We start from the raw sequence: 16,458 nt of genomic DNA, 5'->3' as shown, positions 1-16,458 counted from the left end.
AGTTTTCGCAGAGGGGGAAGATGTTTTTCCCCGAGGTCGTGTCGCTTGCCACGCCAAGGAGCAAACAAATACAATCTTATACATCTTTATCTAAATCGCCTGTGCCTTGGAGCTTGTTCGTCTTAGCTATGGGGTGAGGTGTAATAGAGATTCTACCTTTAAACGTTTCTCAGACGCTGGAGTTTCCTATACAACTGAGGCAGCAATGGAAGTGGGTCACAGGCCTATTTGCAGTATCGGCAAACATGAAAACTTGTGAATTTTTATTACACATGGCTCTGCACACAATACCCAGTTTACGACTCCACTGTGTAGATGCGTCCCTTCAGTCCATCACCCCCAGCCCAGCCTCCAGCTGGAGCCAATACAGGTATAGCAGCATTGTTCTGTTGGAGACCTGTCTCAACGAGGGGCTGCTCTGTCTGCCCCGTATAGCTGTTGGCCTATCCGGCAAGATTCACTGACGGACGGGATCGCCGCGAATTGCTTCCAACTCCCAATATGCCGTTTCTACGAGCTAAGAACCATAAAAATACCTCATGCTTTTAGCGCCCTACCAGGCTCCATCAACGTCTGCTCAGGCCATTAACTTTCTAGAGTCTTGCTCAAGGTGCATGAGGTTGTAATAAAATCTATAATAATTTTCCGTATACTAAAAATTGATGAGACAGTAACTTGTCCTCTCTCAAGTTGTAGCATATAACAAAATGCTTTACTTTTCCAAAGTGTGGGAGGTGCAAGCAGATATGAGAGGGGCGGATGTGATAAGTGAAGGAAGATGGGTGATGTGCTTATGTGGAAGGAGGCGGCGGAATTCGTTTCGAATGGAAGAGGTAGGAATGACTAGATCTCAGAAATGATTTTATGGGCTGTGAGAGGAAGGTGGTTGAAATCCTCTTGCGGAAGCATATGGAGTGTACGGAGACATAGGGTAGGTGGGGCCAGGTTTTCGCGTCTGACATTGGCCTGATGACCAAGGGAAACCTCAGAAGACTTTGGTGGGCCTGAGGGTTTTGAACTATTTTAATATATTCCTGGGATAATACTGTCCTGTCCCAGAAATAAATTAAAATATTGTGTATATCTATGCATGTACGTGTAATCCTGACCTCATGCATATCAGCGTCTCACTATGCCATGTATAAGAGGAGTCCTTTGTAATCAGCACACTGCGGAAAACATACCGACGTGCCAGGGGTTTGTACTAAGGCATTAATCGAAGTCCAAGTCATTGCCAGTTTCGACAGCAGAAGAAAATGGGAGAGGACTGCGAAATGCAGTTGCTAGTGGAGAAGGTTTGCCACAGTTTTAATCCAACCCTGTAAATGAGTTGCCACTAAGTTGGCACAGTGACTAAAGCACTGGAATTGCAACTCGGTACAGCATATGTGACGTTTAGAATTCATTCAGTCACACAGATTTGTGTTTCCCGAGGTTTCCCTAAATCGTTAAACTCATTGCTGCAATGGTTCTTCAGAGAAAAACAGATGAGTTTACTTATGAAGAGTGTTTACGGAGAATGAACACATCGAGAATACTCCTGTCCGCTCTGGCCTTTCCGACTATGCTCTTTCCATACTTTTGGTGAATCTTGTGGTAATCATCACAACAAAGTAATTGGTAAGACCAATGAAACCACTTTAAATAATTATAGTCGTCCTTTGGCAGAGGCATGTTGTTTACAGCAGGAGTCAGTGTTTTTCAAGATGATAATCCCTCTCCCCTCACACAGCTATAAAAATTCCAATATTTCCTTGACCTTTGAAACCGCCTGTATTCCAATATAATCGGTCTACTGTTGTCTGAATTGAAAAATCGGCAGACCTATACACACCCTGCATTTCTCAAAGTAAATAGTACAACTTATTTGCAAATGATGGTACTCTATCTCATCAATCTCAGCTGAAGGTCTTTACGCTGGGTGAACTGGAACGCCGAAGCGGGTCTACAACATATTAATAGGTTGTCATATTGCAGAACTTCTGGCTTCATGCAGATCAGCTAGAATGTGGCGTCGGTCGTTTCTACGTCTTCTTCCCTCCAGAAAACGCACACCACGCAAGCCATCTCAGTGTCTTTAGAGCCGCCAGTGCATTCCAGCACGGAGCTGGCGGCCGGCAGGCTCAAATCAGTCCCCAGACGGCCCAACCGCTAATCTTAATTGGACGCTTGTTGCGGGATGTCCCACTACACCAGCTTACGAGGCGCTGGAGGCTCCAGCAGTTTCCCCGGCAGCCGATGACATCGGGATGGAGCGGGGTGCCACAGGGGGCAGCATCGGCACCGTGATATCTCACTCGGCATCGACTACCGGCGGGGTCAGCTGAGTTATGGCCGGTAATTAACGGCGTGACATTTCATTACCACTCAGAACCACTCTCCAACAGTGCCCGTAATTAATGGGCAACGAGTCGCAGCACCCGTTGTTTCTATTAACTGTCCCGGAAAAAAGGCTTATCTTTATTAGCCACGCCGGATTATTGACACTCGCGGTTACAGGCTCGCTACCTAATTTTTCTTCACGGACGCGAAAACTGGACGGGATCCTTCTTAGGCGCGATTGGTAATACATCGACCCGTTACCTTACAGTACTGTAAATTGTGCGTGAGTGCTACATGCGGTGGACTCTTCTCAGTCTTTCGCCTGAACCGACACACACTTATCAGCCGGAACATTACGACTCCCTATCTAATAGCCGATATGTCCACTTTTGGCACGGATAACAGTAACAATACGTCGTGGCATGGAAGCAACAAGGCCTTGGTAGGTCACTGGTGGGAGTTGTCACCAAGTCTGCACACACGAGACACCTTATTTTTATATACTCGATCAGCATTCACAAGGAGAAATATTAAACTGGCACATTACAGTATTAAAATAAGACATTCAGCATTACTTAATTCCATAACACAAAATACAAAATTTTATACAATACGTCTTATTTTTTAAGCCATACAATGGCACTGTCCGATCAAGTGGGCCATTGATTGGTTGAGTGCACATTCGCACTGAGGGTCATTCGCGAGGTCCCATGTTGTCGCCATCTCCCCGCATCTTCCGACACCTGTCACAGGGTTCTGCGTAGTTCACACTCTTCTGGGAAGCTTAAAACCCACTATTGGTAAGGTTGGGTCACTAACCATTTTTCTGTTCTTTACTGTGCTTCTACTCCACAAACGTTTCCATTCATTTTCTGGGTCGAAGTTAAACACCTATTTACCTGAATGAGATTTTCACTCTGCAGCGGAGTGTGCGCTGATATGAAACTTCCTGGCAGATTAAAACTGTGTGCCCGACCGAGACTCGAACTCGGGACCTTTGCCTTTCGCGGGCAAGTGCTCTACCAACTGAGCTACCGAAGCACTTGCCCGCGAATGGAAAAGGTCCCGAGTTCGAGTCTCGGTCGGGCACATAGTTTTAATCTGCCAGGAAGTTTCACCTATTTACCTGTTTTCCATAGAGGTGACCTTGATCTCAGGCAGTTTTTTGGCGTCAGGTCCTGGTGTATGGGTATGTTTGGGTTTACCAGTATTTTGCTATAGTTCTTGGTAGTAGCTGATTCCTTTTGATTTCAGGTGGTGCTATGTTAGACAGTGGCAACGGCCTTGCCGCAGTGGATACACCGGTTCCCGTCAGATCACCGAAGTTAAGCGCTGTCGGGCGTGGCCGGCACTTGGATGGGTGACCATCCGGGCCGCCATGTGCTGTTGCCATTTTTCGAGGTGCACTCAGCCTCGTGATGCCAACTGAGGAGCTACTCGACCGAATAGTAGCGCCTCCGGTCAAAGAAAACCATCATAACGGTCGGGAGAGCGGTGTGCTGACCACACACCCCTCCTATCCGCATCCTCATCTGAGGATGACATGGCGGTCGGATGGTCCCGATGGGCCGCTTGTGGCCTGAAGACGGAGTGCTAATGCTAGACAGTACGGGTAGCCAACCTATAGGTGTAGTTTTAAGTCCTCCTAATATTATTCTCATTGTTTCTCTTAGCTGAATATCGATTTTTGCTATATGCACACTTCTGGCCCATGCACGTACACAATACTCGGCCACGCTGTATACCAGTACCTAGGCGGGAGTTCTCAAGGTATTTGTATCACACCCCCAGGTGGTTCCGGTGAGTTTGGCTAGAATGGCATTTCTAGTTTTCAGTTTTCGTTTTGTTTCCTCTAGATGGGCTCTGTACGTTAGGGACCGGTCGAGCTTTACTCATACGTGCCGAGGATTGTCTTCATGTTTAATGGACTGATTATTCATGCAGATGTTCAGCTTTCTCTTGGCTTCTCTGTTATTGAGATGCAAGTTTACACTTACTGTCTTGTCTGGATTCGGTTGTAGATGCCATTTGGTGTAGGATAGGTGTAACACGTTTAGGTCTTCGTTCAATTTCCGCTCTATTTTTTCAAAATATTTGCTTTGATAAGCTATTGCCATATCGTCCGCGTATATAAACTTACGGGACGTTGTTTCTAGGATTACCGAGCTCTGTGAGAGTCCGTTGTTGAGTGATATGCATCTGCAGGTTTTGCCATTAAGAGTTTCTAATTTTTCTTCAAGTTAAAATGTTCTTCACAAGTTTATACGTCTAACCGCTCTGAGTTTTTTCTATCAGTTTACAAAGTAGGCCATCCCTCCACACTGTATCATATGCTGTTAGATCCAACAGGACAACGCCAGTTTTCTTCTTATCGTGTTAGACCTTTCCGATAAAAATTGTGAGGGAAAGGACTTGATCACAACAATTTCTTTTAGGCCTAGTCTGGTCATCAGAATTCTCTCAAATAATTTATACACAGTGCATAAAAGAGAAATTGGTCTAAAATGTTTGGCGTTTTCCCAGTTTTCCCTGGTTTCAGGACAGCGACTACCTTGTCTTCTTTCCAGACAGTAGGTATTTTGTTCTGCTTGATGCACTCAGAGAAGAGTTTTGCTAGCCAGTTTCTTCTTGCTGTTCCTAGATTTTTAAGGAATTCTGGTAAGTTTCCATCTACTGCTGCTGCTTTGCCGGCCTACACTCCTGTCAGTGCGTTACTGATCTCTTTAAACTCTACATCTTTTATCAGATCTGTGTTCTCCTGTTCGTTCTTTATTACCTCTTTTATCATATGTTCGAAGTCTTTCTTTTCAGATGTTCTTAGGTGGATTTTCGAGGTTTGTTTCATGTGCAACGCTATCTGGTTGGGTGTCATTATCGCCCGTGGTCTGTTAGGGTTGCAGGTCGTTCTAATATTCTTAGCAGACTCCACCTTTTGCGGTTAGAATGGGTGAAATCCATGCTTTCCATCGTTTCCATCCGTCTACACCTGCGTTCATCGTTCATTGTTTGAACCAGTTGTTCCGCAACCTCATAGTTTTCCGTCTCCTGGAATTCTTCCAACAACGATTCACACACTCTCGTCCAGCGCGGAGTATATTCTTTCCTCGCACCACGTGGAATACTTTTCAGTGTAGATTTATACTCTGTATCAGAATAAAGAACCGCTCGTAGTTCTCTGGAAGTGGAGGAAAAAAAACATGGCTCTGAGCACTATGGGACTTAACTGCTGTGGTCATCAGTCCCCTAGAACTTAGAACTACTTAAACCTAACTAACCTAAGGACATCACACACATCTATGCCCGAGGCAGGATTCGAACCTGCGACCGTAGCGGTCGCGCGGTTCCAGACTGTAGCCCCTAGAACCGCTCGGCCTCCAACGCCCGGCGGGAGTGGAGGAATACGTTTGACTGTTCTCTCTGCGAGTGTCCGAAATGTCTCCCAGTCAGCCTGTTTTAGATTCCAGCGTGGGACTGGAGGGCTTTGTATGACAGGAACTGACAGTCCCACTTCGATGGTCGCAGGCCGGTGTTGGCTTCTAGGGAACTTCGGTAATACCCTTCTTTCCGCTTGGAGCATGTCTCCTGTTGCTCCCATGGTAACGAAGGTCAAGTCAGGTGTTGTTTGTGATCCCCACACTGCTGATGAAAAGGTCACTCGGTCTTTTGGAACGTACGGGAGGTGGAGATCCCTCCCTTCAGCCCACATACTCAGTCTTTCGCCTTCTGTATTGCACTCTGAATAACCCCATTTAGTGTGATGCGAATTGAAATCGCCGGCGTACACAGCTGGGTGTTCGGCTTTGGGCAGGATCTTCAGTGGCCAAAGTTCAGATGGAAGTTTGTACACATTGAAGAGAGTTAGTTCTTTCACTTTGATTCCTATGGCATGTTCCATTTGTTCTAGGTCTGTATTCACATTTCCTGTAAGGCCATGTCTCCCTATCTCCCTCCCTCTCTCTCCCTCTCCCTCTCCCTCCCTCTCTCCCTCTCCCTCCCCCCCCCCTCTCTCTCTCTCTCTCTCTCTCTCTCTCTCTCTCTCTCTCTCTCTCTCTCTCTCTCTCTCTCTCTCTCACACACACACACACACACACACACACACACACACACACACACACACACATTTTCACCTGCCTCGACATGACTGTGTGTTTGTGTTGTCCTCATCATCATTCATACAAGTGGCAAGATTGGACCGAGAAAAGGTTAGGAATTTGTACGGACGCTGATAACCGCGCAGTTGAGCGTCCCACAATCCAAACATCATCATCATCATCATTCTCTCACTTCCCCTCTCTCTCGCTCTTTCTATCTTTCTCCCTCTCTGATACACGCACAACTGTACTAGTATGATAGAGACGAATTACGATTGACGATACAACAAACTCCATATACTAAGAATAATAATTCACCACCCTTGTCACAAACATGACCTACTCAGTGACTGTGAAACACTATTTTCAATACAATCCTAACACGGAGCGCTACTCAACCTATACACATATTGTCACTTTCATAATTATCGTAATTAACAGGTCATTCTCTTACAACATTGCTCTTTTACTGTAATAACATTTACGCTCTTCTGTTGTGATGTCATAGGATTCTCAAACTCCAGACTGCATCCAGCGTCAACACGAGCGGAGTAAAGCTCTACGTTTCCAATTAATAGCGAAGATCTCTCCTTGCTCTCCCGTATGGAAAAAAAACTGGTATGCCAGTGTCTCAGTGGAGTTCAGTCTCAGGCATTGTCCAAAACCTCGTATCGTTCCTGTTCCTTCTGATTTATTCTCCAGGAACCTGTCTCCGTTTGTTTATGTCCCTACCAGGAACACAACTCGTGCCTTCTACGTGCGAGGGAACAGGAGAATATTTTCTATTTTTAAGTGGTTGGCTGTGAAGGAATGTATCGCGAGGTGAGGTCCTGTGTGTGGAATCGAGACGCACGGAACAGTGCAGTACCGCATGTGCGGGCGGCACTATCTCTTTTGGGAACGGCTCGGTATGTGCAGCAACCGCTTACGAAATGACGGCGCAGATGCTGATGCGTCAGAACGTACATGCGCTGTGTTATTCACAGCATGGTGCGATCTGCTGTGCTCTCGGACACAACAGCAGGTAGAAGCACAATCGTCCGAACCCAGTCTTTCAGGCAACACAAAATCGGCAAGCACCTGTAATAAAGCATTAATATTGACACTGCCAGCGTGTGATCCAGTTCGGCAGATACTGCCAGGGAAGCCGACAACGCCGACACGCAAACATAGTTCCTTTATATCAAATTCATAAATACACTGAGAGACACGTTTTATAAGCAGGCTAGCCACTATCATGACTCTACCTTGTTAAGCGAACTATCTGGATCAGATAAGTCGGTCGGAGAGACGTCGTAGGGGACTACAACAAAATAAACTTCGGGGAAAATACCATTTCTTGTCCTTTTTTTCTTGTTTTTCTTCACTCATCATCGACGGTGACCCTTTATTTTACTGTCGAAAACCAAGCAAATGTTAGATGAGATTAGATAAAATTTGAAATTTTGGCTATTATACAACACTCATTTATGTTGAGGTTTATCTGCCAGTCCTTTCGCCAATCGCTAATCGCCTGCAAGTCTTTCAGTTTTTCATCACAGTTATCTTACAGTATGACAGCCCTACATGAAGTTACATGGTCTACGATCCTCCAAATATGATAACAAAGATAGTCTGTTAGATCGTTTTGAAATGTGGCTGCTCCTTCACCTCGTTTTATTACTTGGTTTAAGTTTCAGTATGCGAGGAAATTTCCAACGGTGCGCGCATGATCGGATTGATGGTTGCCTTATGCGCCTATCTTTGCGATGACGCGTATCTGGGTGACACTAGCGTCTCGTGGAGTTCTTTGGAGCGGCGGCCAATCACATCTTGGTCGGCGAAGGTTACAAAGGGCTAGATTTTGCTTTACGAGACGGCCACTGTGGCCGAGCGGTTCTAGGCGCGTCAGTCCGGAACCGCGCTGCTCCTACGGCCGCAGTTTCGAATCCTGCCTCAGGCATGTGCGTTTGTGCCATGTCCTTAGGTTAGTTAGGTTTAAGTAGTTCTAAGGCTAGGGGACTGATGACATCAGATGTTAAGTCCCATAGTGCTTAGAGCCATTTGAACCATTTGCTTTAGGCACTCGTGATGGAACTTGTGTACAAGACGCTTGAAGGTCTAGGCGAAGCCGCATGCTGCTTGAATTGAGATCGTATTATACTCTTGTGTTGCCATGGCTCTCAAATTTTATTAATGTAAGAGAAGTTGCATGACTGCGTGGAAAGGGAGAAACTGTAAGAGCAACGCACCAAACCTGGTGTCAGGAAGCGAGCCAGCGCTCCGTGTGGAGTCAGACTTGTTGACAACCTGCTGAGGGCATGGCGGTGCTGTTATGGTTAGGCAAGGACAACAACCTCGAGCATCAAGTGACTAGCAAGTTGTTGGTATACAGCCAGAATCTTCGAGCACCTTTTGGGAGGTTCTGAAACGATCTTCTGCAGTAAAAGCACGAGAATAATGTACAGAATCGAGAGAGGACAAATGAGCTGCCGGCAAGTACCCAGCAACAGTTATTATCTCGAGTTTTCTGCCTGTTAGAAAAGAAGAACCTCTATAGAGTTTGTCTCTAGTAGCAGCAACGATTAGTATCTAGTATTTCCTGCGTGTGAGAATATAAAGAGGAAGAAGCGCTCTCTCGAACTTGCCTCCTGGTGTGAGTAAGGTATCTAATTGCGTGAATCGCAACGAGTGATAATTAGTATTTTCTATGTGTCAGGATACAAAGAGGAACAAGAGATGCCTCACACTTGTCTGCTATTGTGGTTAAAGTATTCCATTGCGTATCGTCAGAACGAGTTGCAAGCAGAGCACTCTTGTCCGATATCAGACCGCAGAAGTTGGAAACTATGAGTTGCTGGAAAGGACTAACGTATGGAGTGGTACGGTATAATCTTTGATCTGCCGGGATAGCCACTGCAAGAAACATCTCTGAACAAAGTTGAAATATTGGGAAATAAATTGTTGTTGAATAAAGTCCTTAAGTGTTTGCACCCTCATTCAGTTCGTATGAAACCACATCGTCTCTTCTCCGTTCAAAAATCACCTGTGGCAGATACCCTTGGAGACTTTCTCCCACTCTCTGCGTTAAAGAGTGACTTAGTAGACCTCAGACCACCTTGTCATCAACGTCCTGATTGCGCCACACTTTCATCCAAAGTTGCTGACAGAACCTTTGTCAGGACACGATAGTGAATGGGGAATGCATTGTTACTGTAAGTTACAACACTGCTTTAAAAGAAGTCATTCTGTTTATGATGTTCCCTTCACTGATTTTATTGATGGCATGCGTGCACCAAAACTCGGTGATTTACAAATGTGTTTGAGCTTCGTACCTTTGTGGGCGAGAATATACACCCAACGTCTCATTATCCTTTCTTGTGTAGTGCTCACGTAGCTTCTCTCAGTGGTAAGCAAGTCAATTAGTTGTTTTAATGGCTTTCTGCAGAGCATTATCTTCGGTGATGTAAGAATGTTGCTGGATTATCTTTCTTTGCGGATCTGAAGTCCATGTGTATGAATAGTAGTGCGTACAATTATTTCCTTGCCCCTTTTTTCATTAGTTACGAATAATGCAATTCTTCGAATCTTAATTATTGTTGGGCTTTTGCACTTTCTTGATGATTTAACCATACTGTTATTTAGCGAGTCTCCCTTCCACGCTAATCTTATTTGTGAAATGAAACTGACCAAACTCAGGAAAGCTAAAACAGACCTCGTCCAAGTTTGAGTGATTTTCCACAAGATTTGTTTCCTTACTCTTCACCTACCATTTATTCCAGGCCTTCAAAAGCCTTCAGCAGTAGGTGCTGTAAATACGAGTATCAACAATACCTTCCTCTCTATATATCTTTCTTTAGTAGCTGCGTAGCTAGCTCATGTGATAACCGATAACTTTCAGCATTACAAGGTAAGACAACAGGAAGTGTATTCAGTAAACATATGCACTATATTTACTTTGAGGTAAAACCAAGTCGCCTCCCTTCAAATGCTGACTTCATATGCTTGCAGTCAGTGGCACATCCTCTTGTGTGTGCTTCTCAGTTACCCACATAGGTTTGCTCGTTGTACACACTGCACCCAGATGTGATTTGCACAGATTATTCCTGTGAAGGAGAATGCTGTTACATTTAACTTTTCAGTTGCATATTATTCATTTTCAGTGCCTGACCATTCTTGTATACGGTAGACGGGTTGATTTGATCTATCAAAACACAAAGTGAGGTATGAATGAAAAGGGTGTTAAAAGTTCTTCTTTGTGAAAGGTAGCAATATAGGATCAAGTGAAGTCATGTGCATATTAAATGGGCTTAAACATCCAAGCATTCACCATAAACGTTAACCGCAGCTATCTTACAGTTTATGCACGTTTTGAACAGTGACGGTTCTATCACAAGTTCTAGACCTACAGCGGGCGCTCCTTAAGTTTCTGATGATATTTTCCCCTTTACAAAGGGGACAGCCGTTTGTTCCAGCGAGCTACGTTAGCCAATGCCAAAAGGAGGGTCAGTTCATACGTATATTCCAGTTAGAATCTAGTGGTTGTCCAGCAAGCTTAGTACGCTTTCCTCTACCGAGTATCTTTTGTTGATTTGCAATCCCACAATCACTTATTTGTGTATCTTATCCATACGGATGAGTAAAAAGTAGAGACTGTGACCTCCGTATAAGTGCGAGTGTCTGAAGTAGGAAATGTGCTGTGATCTTATCATTCGAACAGAGCCTTAATCTGGAACACTTTGTGAAATCGTAAAGATGTTAAGGCATTAATCTAAGTTATGACCACTTCCCACCACGAGACAGAATATCGCCTGGCTGCATTATAGGCGCGTGACGCAATTAAGAAAATACATTAGTGTCAGAAATTAAATATAATCACGAAAATGGGATATATTGAATTATCAGGACGTCAGAAGGATTCTGAACAAGCTACAGTTTAATCACAAGACATTCGGCATATAACTGTGCACGAAAGATAATGTTAGAAAAGTCATAATAGCTGGGATACACATTTGTAAGAAAATAACACAACTGGGGAATCTCTTGCTCAACAAAAGGAACTGTTAATAGTGAGTATGATTACCCCTAACAGCCACACATACTGCACACCGACGTGCGCAATGTGTCACGTCTCTACGAAGTGGTTCAACAGCTCTCTCTCAACGTCGATCCCATTCCTCAGCAAGAGCAGGACGGAGGTCTGGAAGTGCCCTTCGTAGAGGCCGACGCGATGCAGTTGCCTCCGTAATGCATTCGAGGCAGGTTCTATGGGATTGAGATTTCTGGAACCTCGCTGGCCAGCCACCTTCAAGAAATTCATCCACCAAAGCTGCGCGATGCGGACGGTCGTTATCGTCCATAAAGAGGAAGTCTGAACCAACTGCATCTGTAAAAAGGCGAACACGTAGAAGCAGTACCTTACATTTGTATCTCTGAGCGTCTACGGTATACCTCCACCATCAACAAAGATGTGCATTTCCGTATGGCCATTCAATACCATGAGGCCATCAGCACCAAACCGGACTCTTTCCACGATGTTTCAGAGGTTGTATCGGTTGTTGCGACGAGAAGCATTTTGCAAACTAAAGTGGGATTAATCTGTCAAGAGCACGTTCCTACATTCATTCGTAGTCCAATTTAGATGTTGCTGACATTGCAATATACGTGCAGTCTCTTGTTGGAGTGAGTAAATGCACAAGGCTGGACGTCCGGGATACAGCCCTGTTGTTCTGCGTCTCCGATAAATGGCTTGTAGGGAAACTGCAAAGTCTCCAGCCAGTTGTACTGCAGGTGTACGCCGACTTCCTCTTACGGCGAGATATCGATCTTGCTGTGGAGTGGTTATTCTTGGTCGATCTTGTACTGACCTACATCGAATATGCCCCGTGTCTCGAAATCGTCTCCAAAGCCTCGAAATGACATTATGTGATACATCCAAGGATACCGAAACTTCGGTTTGCGTCAGCCTGCTTCCAAGCGGCTGGGTATTCCACCCCGCAAAACCGGATTCATATGATATCTTCGTCGCATCCCATTGTCAACTTCACCTAGAGACCACACTCTGGTGTGTATGAATCGACAAACAATACTGTTTGTGTTTAACTTTCGGTTACGCTGCTATTCACAGCAGAGCGAACAAGTAGGGTTATAAGATAAATATTTACGGTGATGTTGGGTGACTGTTCACCTTTCCTCTTTTCATTTTCGTGATTATGCTTAACTTTTGGGCATTAGTGTATACAAGCGGTGCGAAAACAAATAACGAATCATTCTAGTGACGATGCGGACCGCAAATGGGGAATCCCACTGACATAAGTGATTTTGCAGAGAATGGCAAGACTGTTCTGGCCCAGCACCTGGGATAGAACATCTCGGAAACGGCGAAGTTGGTGGGCTATTCACGTGCTACTATAGTGAGAACTTATGGAGAGTGGTTGAAGGACGGTGAAACCACGAGTAGGCGACAAAGTGTAGGACGTTCAAGCCTCATCGAAGAATGTCAAGGTTGGAGGCTTGAAAGCTTTATAACGCTGGACTGGTGGCAAGCTTACGACACAGTGCAAGACTGGTGCAGGCAAAAGTGTCTGAGCACACAGTTCGGCTCATTAATGACATCGTCAGTTATGATTGCAAAGGATGCAGCATCCTCGAGATTGGACCGTGAACCTATGGAAACGTGCCATCTGTCTTACAGACGAGCGGCTCCTTGAAACATGTACTGCACCACGGACCCACGCTGGTGGGGGCAGTATTATGCGATGGGCGACATACAGCTGAACTTCCGTGAAGCCTGTGGTAGTGATCCAACACTCCACGACAGCTGTGGACCACATAAACAATATTTCGGACCACCTGCACTCCTTTATTTTTGATATCTTTCCCAACTGCGATGACGTCTTCCAGAAGGGAAATTACCCGCGTCACAAGGTCAGAATCGCGCTTCCGTCGTTTGAGGAGCATGATATAGTGAGTTGATGTTGATGTCTTGACCGTCAAACTCGCCTGATCTGAACTCGATAGAACACCTCTGGGATTTTATTGGGGGCCAGATTCACGCCCACAAACCATCGACCCGTAATTTACGCGAATTGCGTCCCCTGAGGGTAGGTATCTGGTGCCATATATCCCAGGAACCTACCAAGAATTTGTCGACTGCTTGTCACCCAGAACCGTCGATGCATCCCGTTCTCAAGGTGGTTCAATAAGCTATTAAGCAGGTGGTCATAATGTTTTGGTTTAGTAGTGCATAACAGATGGACTGAGTGGCCAAAACACGTGGTCACATACCAACCAACTCTGGAGTACACGGGTGAGACGAGCACAAGTGTTTCAGAGCACACAGTTCATCGCACGTTGTTACATATGAGGCTTCTGAGTAATCAACCCTTGACCTCGTTAATTACGACCGCAGTGGTCATGCGTTCTGTTACATTACGTCGTTGGTTACGGTCTGCAAGGAGAAAGCCTGCTGGCATTAAATACACGCAGCATTAAATACACGAAGCATTAAGGGATTTAAGGGATTAGACCTCTTTGAAAATTCAAAAAAATCGTTTTTTTAATTAAAATGTTCTGTAGAGTTCTACTTTATTGTAGTGTTCATCCTCAGTCCGTCAAAAACTCCGTTAACGAGTTACAAGGCGATTTGTGGACAAGTGTCTCCGAAAACCATTCACAGCGAGGAAAAAGTAGTCGACATCACAACCAATGTGTCAGCATATAATTCCAACGACGACCTAACAGGTATTATGGAAATTACGAAAACGCTCAAACTTGAGATCGGACCAGCCTGTTCCAACTTCTGCACAAAAGCGGCCGAAATGCGTGTCGATCGACCGGAGCTGCGGATGACAGAAGCTGCCAAAGAGGTCCTCATGATCACCGTAGCCACGAAGAAGATAAAGGAGGACCTCGCTTTGTACCTGGAAGGATTGTTGTGTGGCCCAGGATCGCTGACTAAGGGTACTTTTACCTTAATTACAAGGAATGTAGCCCAAAACTAAACGTGTTTTTCTCGAAACCGTGTTTTTCAAACTGGTGGGGAGGATAGCCTGAAACGGTACATATGATTTTGATCGGAATTTGACCCCGGCACTCTGTCACCGTACGCAGCCATTTTGCGATATTTTTGAACTCTGTTTTCTGTTCGTGCTTTGTCTCAGTTTTGTGGACGAATAAACATGACACCGTTTTGTTAGAACCTGATATTTTTCAATTATCCTATGCACTCTCATAGAAAACCTATTGAAATGTTGTTTGTTGTTGTTGTGGTCTTCAGTCCAGAGACTGGTTTGATGCAGCTCTCCATGCAAGTTTCTCCATCTCCCAGTACCTACTGCAACCTACATCCTTCTGAATCTGCTTAGTTTATTTATCTCTTGGTCTCCCTCTATGATTTTTACTCTCCGTGCTGCCCTCCAATACTAAACTGGTGATCCCTTGATGCCTCAGAACATGTCATACCAACCGGTCCCTTCTTCTAGTCAAGTTGTGCCACAAATTTCTCTTCTCCCCAATTCTCTTCAATACCTACTCATTAGTTATGTGATCTACCCATCTACTCTTCAGCATTCTTCTGTAGCACTACATTTCGAAACCTTCTATTCTCTTCTTGTCTAATCTGTTTATCGTCCATGTTTCACTTGCATACATGGGTACACTCCTTACAAATACTTTCAGAAACGAGTTCCTGACACGTAAATCTATATTCGATGTTAACAAATTTCTCTTGTTTAGGAACGCTTTCCTTGCCAGTACGTCTATATTGTATATCCTCTCTACTTAGACCATCATCAATTATTTTGCTCCCCGCCGCGCGGGCTTAGCCGTGCGGTCTAAGGCGCTGCAGTCATGGACTGTGCGGCTGGTCGCGGCGGAGGTTCGAATCCTCCCTCGGGCATGGGTGTGCGTGTTTGTCCTTAGGATAATTTAGGTTAAGTAGTGTGTAAGCTTAGGGACTGATGACCTTAGCAGGTAAGTCCCATAAGATTTCACACACATTTGAATTTTTTTTTGCTCCCCAAATAGCAAAACTCATTTACTACTTAAAGTGTCTAATTTCCTAATCTAATTCCCTCAGAATCACCCGATTTAAGTCGACTACATTCCATTAACCTAGTTTTGCTTTGTTGATGTTCATCTTATATCCTTCCTTCCAGACACTGTCCATTCCGTTCAACTGCTGTTCCAGGTCCTTTGCTGTCTCTGACATTGAAATGACTTATACAAAATAACTTTGTAACAAGTCCAATAGGAGGGTTTCGCGAATTTCCACCAACAACCAATGTTTCGGTTCTAAGGGAACCTTCCACACCATCAAGTGGTTACAGGGAGCGTCCGATGTGGTCACAAAAATGATTACTTTAAGACTAAAACATAAGAAATAAAACTGTATCATTAGATTTAGCAATACCTTTTATGTTTCTTGCAAAAATCAGGAAATCACCTAGTTTTTATGCGTTAAAAGATGGCTACCTCCTTAAACTGCCAAGGATATTCTAGATCTCTGTGAGTAAACTGTCACACTGACATTCTTGGCCACTTCCGTCCCACTATACAGGGTGAACATTTATGAAACCGACAATTTTCGCGGACGGATGCCTGACTCGAAATGAAGGAAAAAAGGTCCTATGAACATGTGTTCGGAAATGCACCGTTTCCTCGATAGATGACGCCGACGAATGAAGTTTGCTCTAACAACGTGCGATGTGTTCCTTGTGTGTTGCAGGTTGTGTGATTGACGCAGCGTATTATAAGCAGCAGAATGCTCCGGTATTTATGTCGGGGACAAGACGAGATGGTGTTTGTGTACCGTCAAACGGATGGAAACAGTCGACAGGCAGCACGGCTATACCAAAACAAGTACCCCCACAGACACCATCCACATCACACAACATTTCAAGCCCTTTCTGGGCGTCTGTGTGATTATGGGTCTTTTCAGACAGGCGAACGTTCAGGGAGGCAGCGGATTGTGCGTACACTAGATTTGGAGGACCGGATTGTACACGACATTGAGACGAACCCTACTACAAGCTCCAGGCAAGTGGCCCGCTAACATGGTGTAAGC

At 44.9% G+C, this 16,458-nt stretch overlaps 1 protein-coding gene and 1 pseudogene across 1 annotated transcript in view; one reads left to right on the top strand and one right to left on the bottom strand.

The window, feature by feature from the left end:
- LOC126188839 (laminin subunit gamma-1) overlaps positions 1 to 16,458 on the bottom strand; it is a 1,176,568-nt gene that overhangs the window by 959,067 nt on the left and 201,043 nt on the right. The window lies entirely within an intron of this gene.
- LOC126189735 (5S ribosomal RNA) lies at positions 3,597 to 3,714 on the top strand (annotated as a pseudogene).

The sequence above is a fragment of the Schistocerca cancellata genome, chromosome 5, assembly GCF_023864275.1.
Source record: "Schistocerca cancellata isolate TAMUIC-IGC-003103 chromosome 5, iqSchCanc2.1, whole genome shotgun sequence".
Lineage (NCBI taxonomy): Eukaryota > Metazoa > Arthropoda > Insecta > Orthoptera > Acrididae > Schistocerca > Schistocerca cancellata.
Note: the sequence above shows the minus strand (reverse complement) of the source record. Positions and strands in the feature narration are given on the sequence as shown.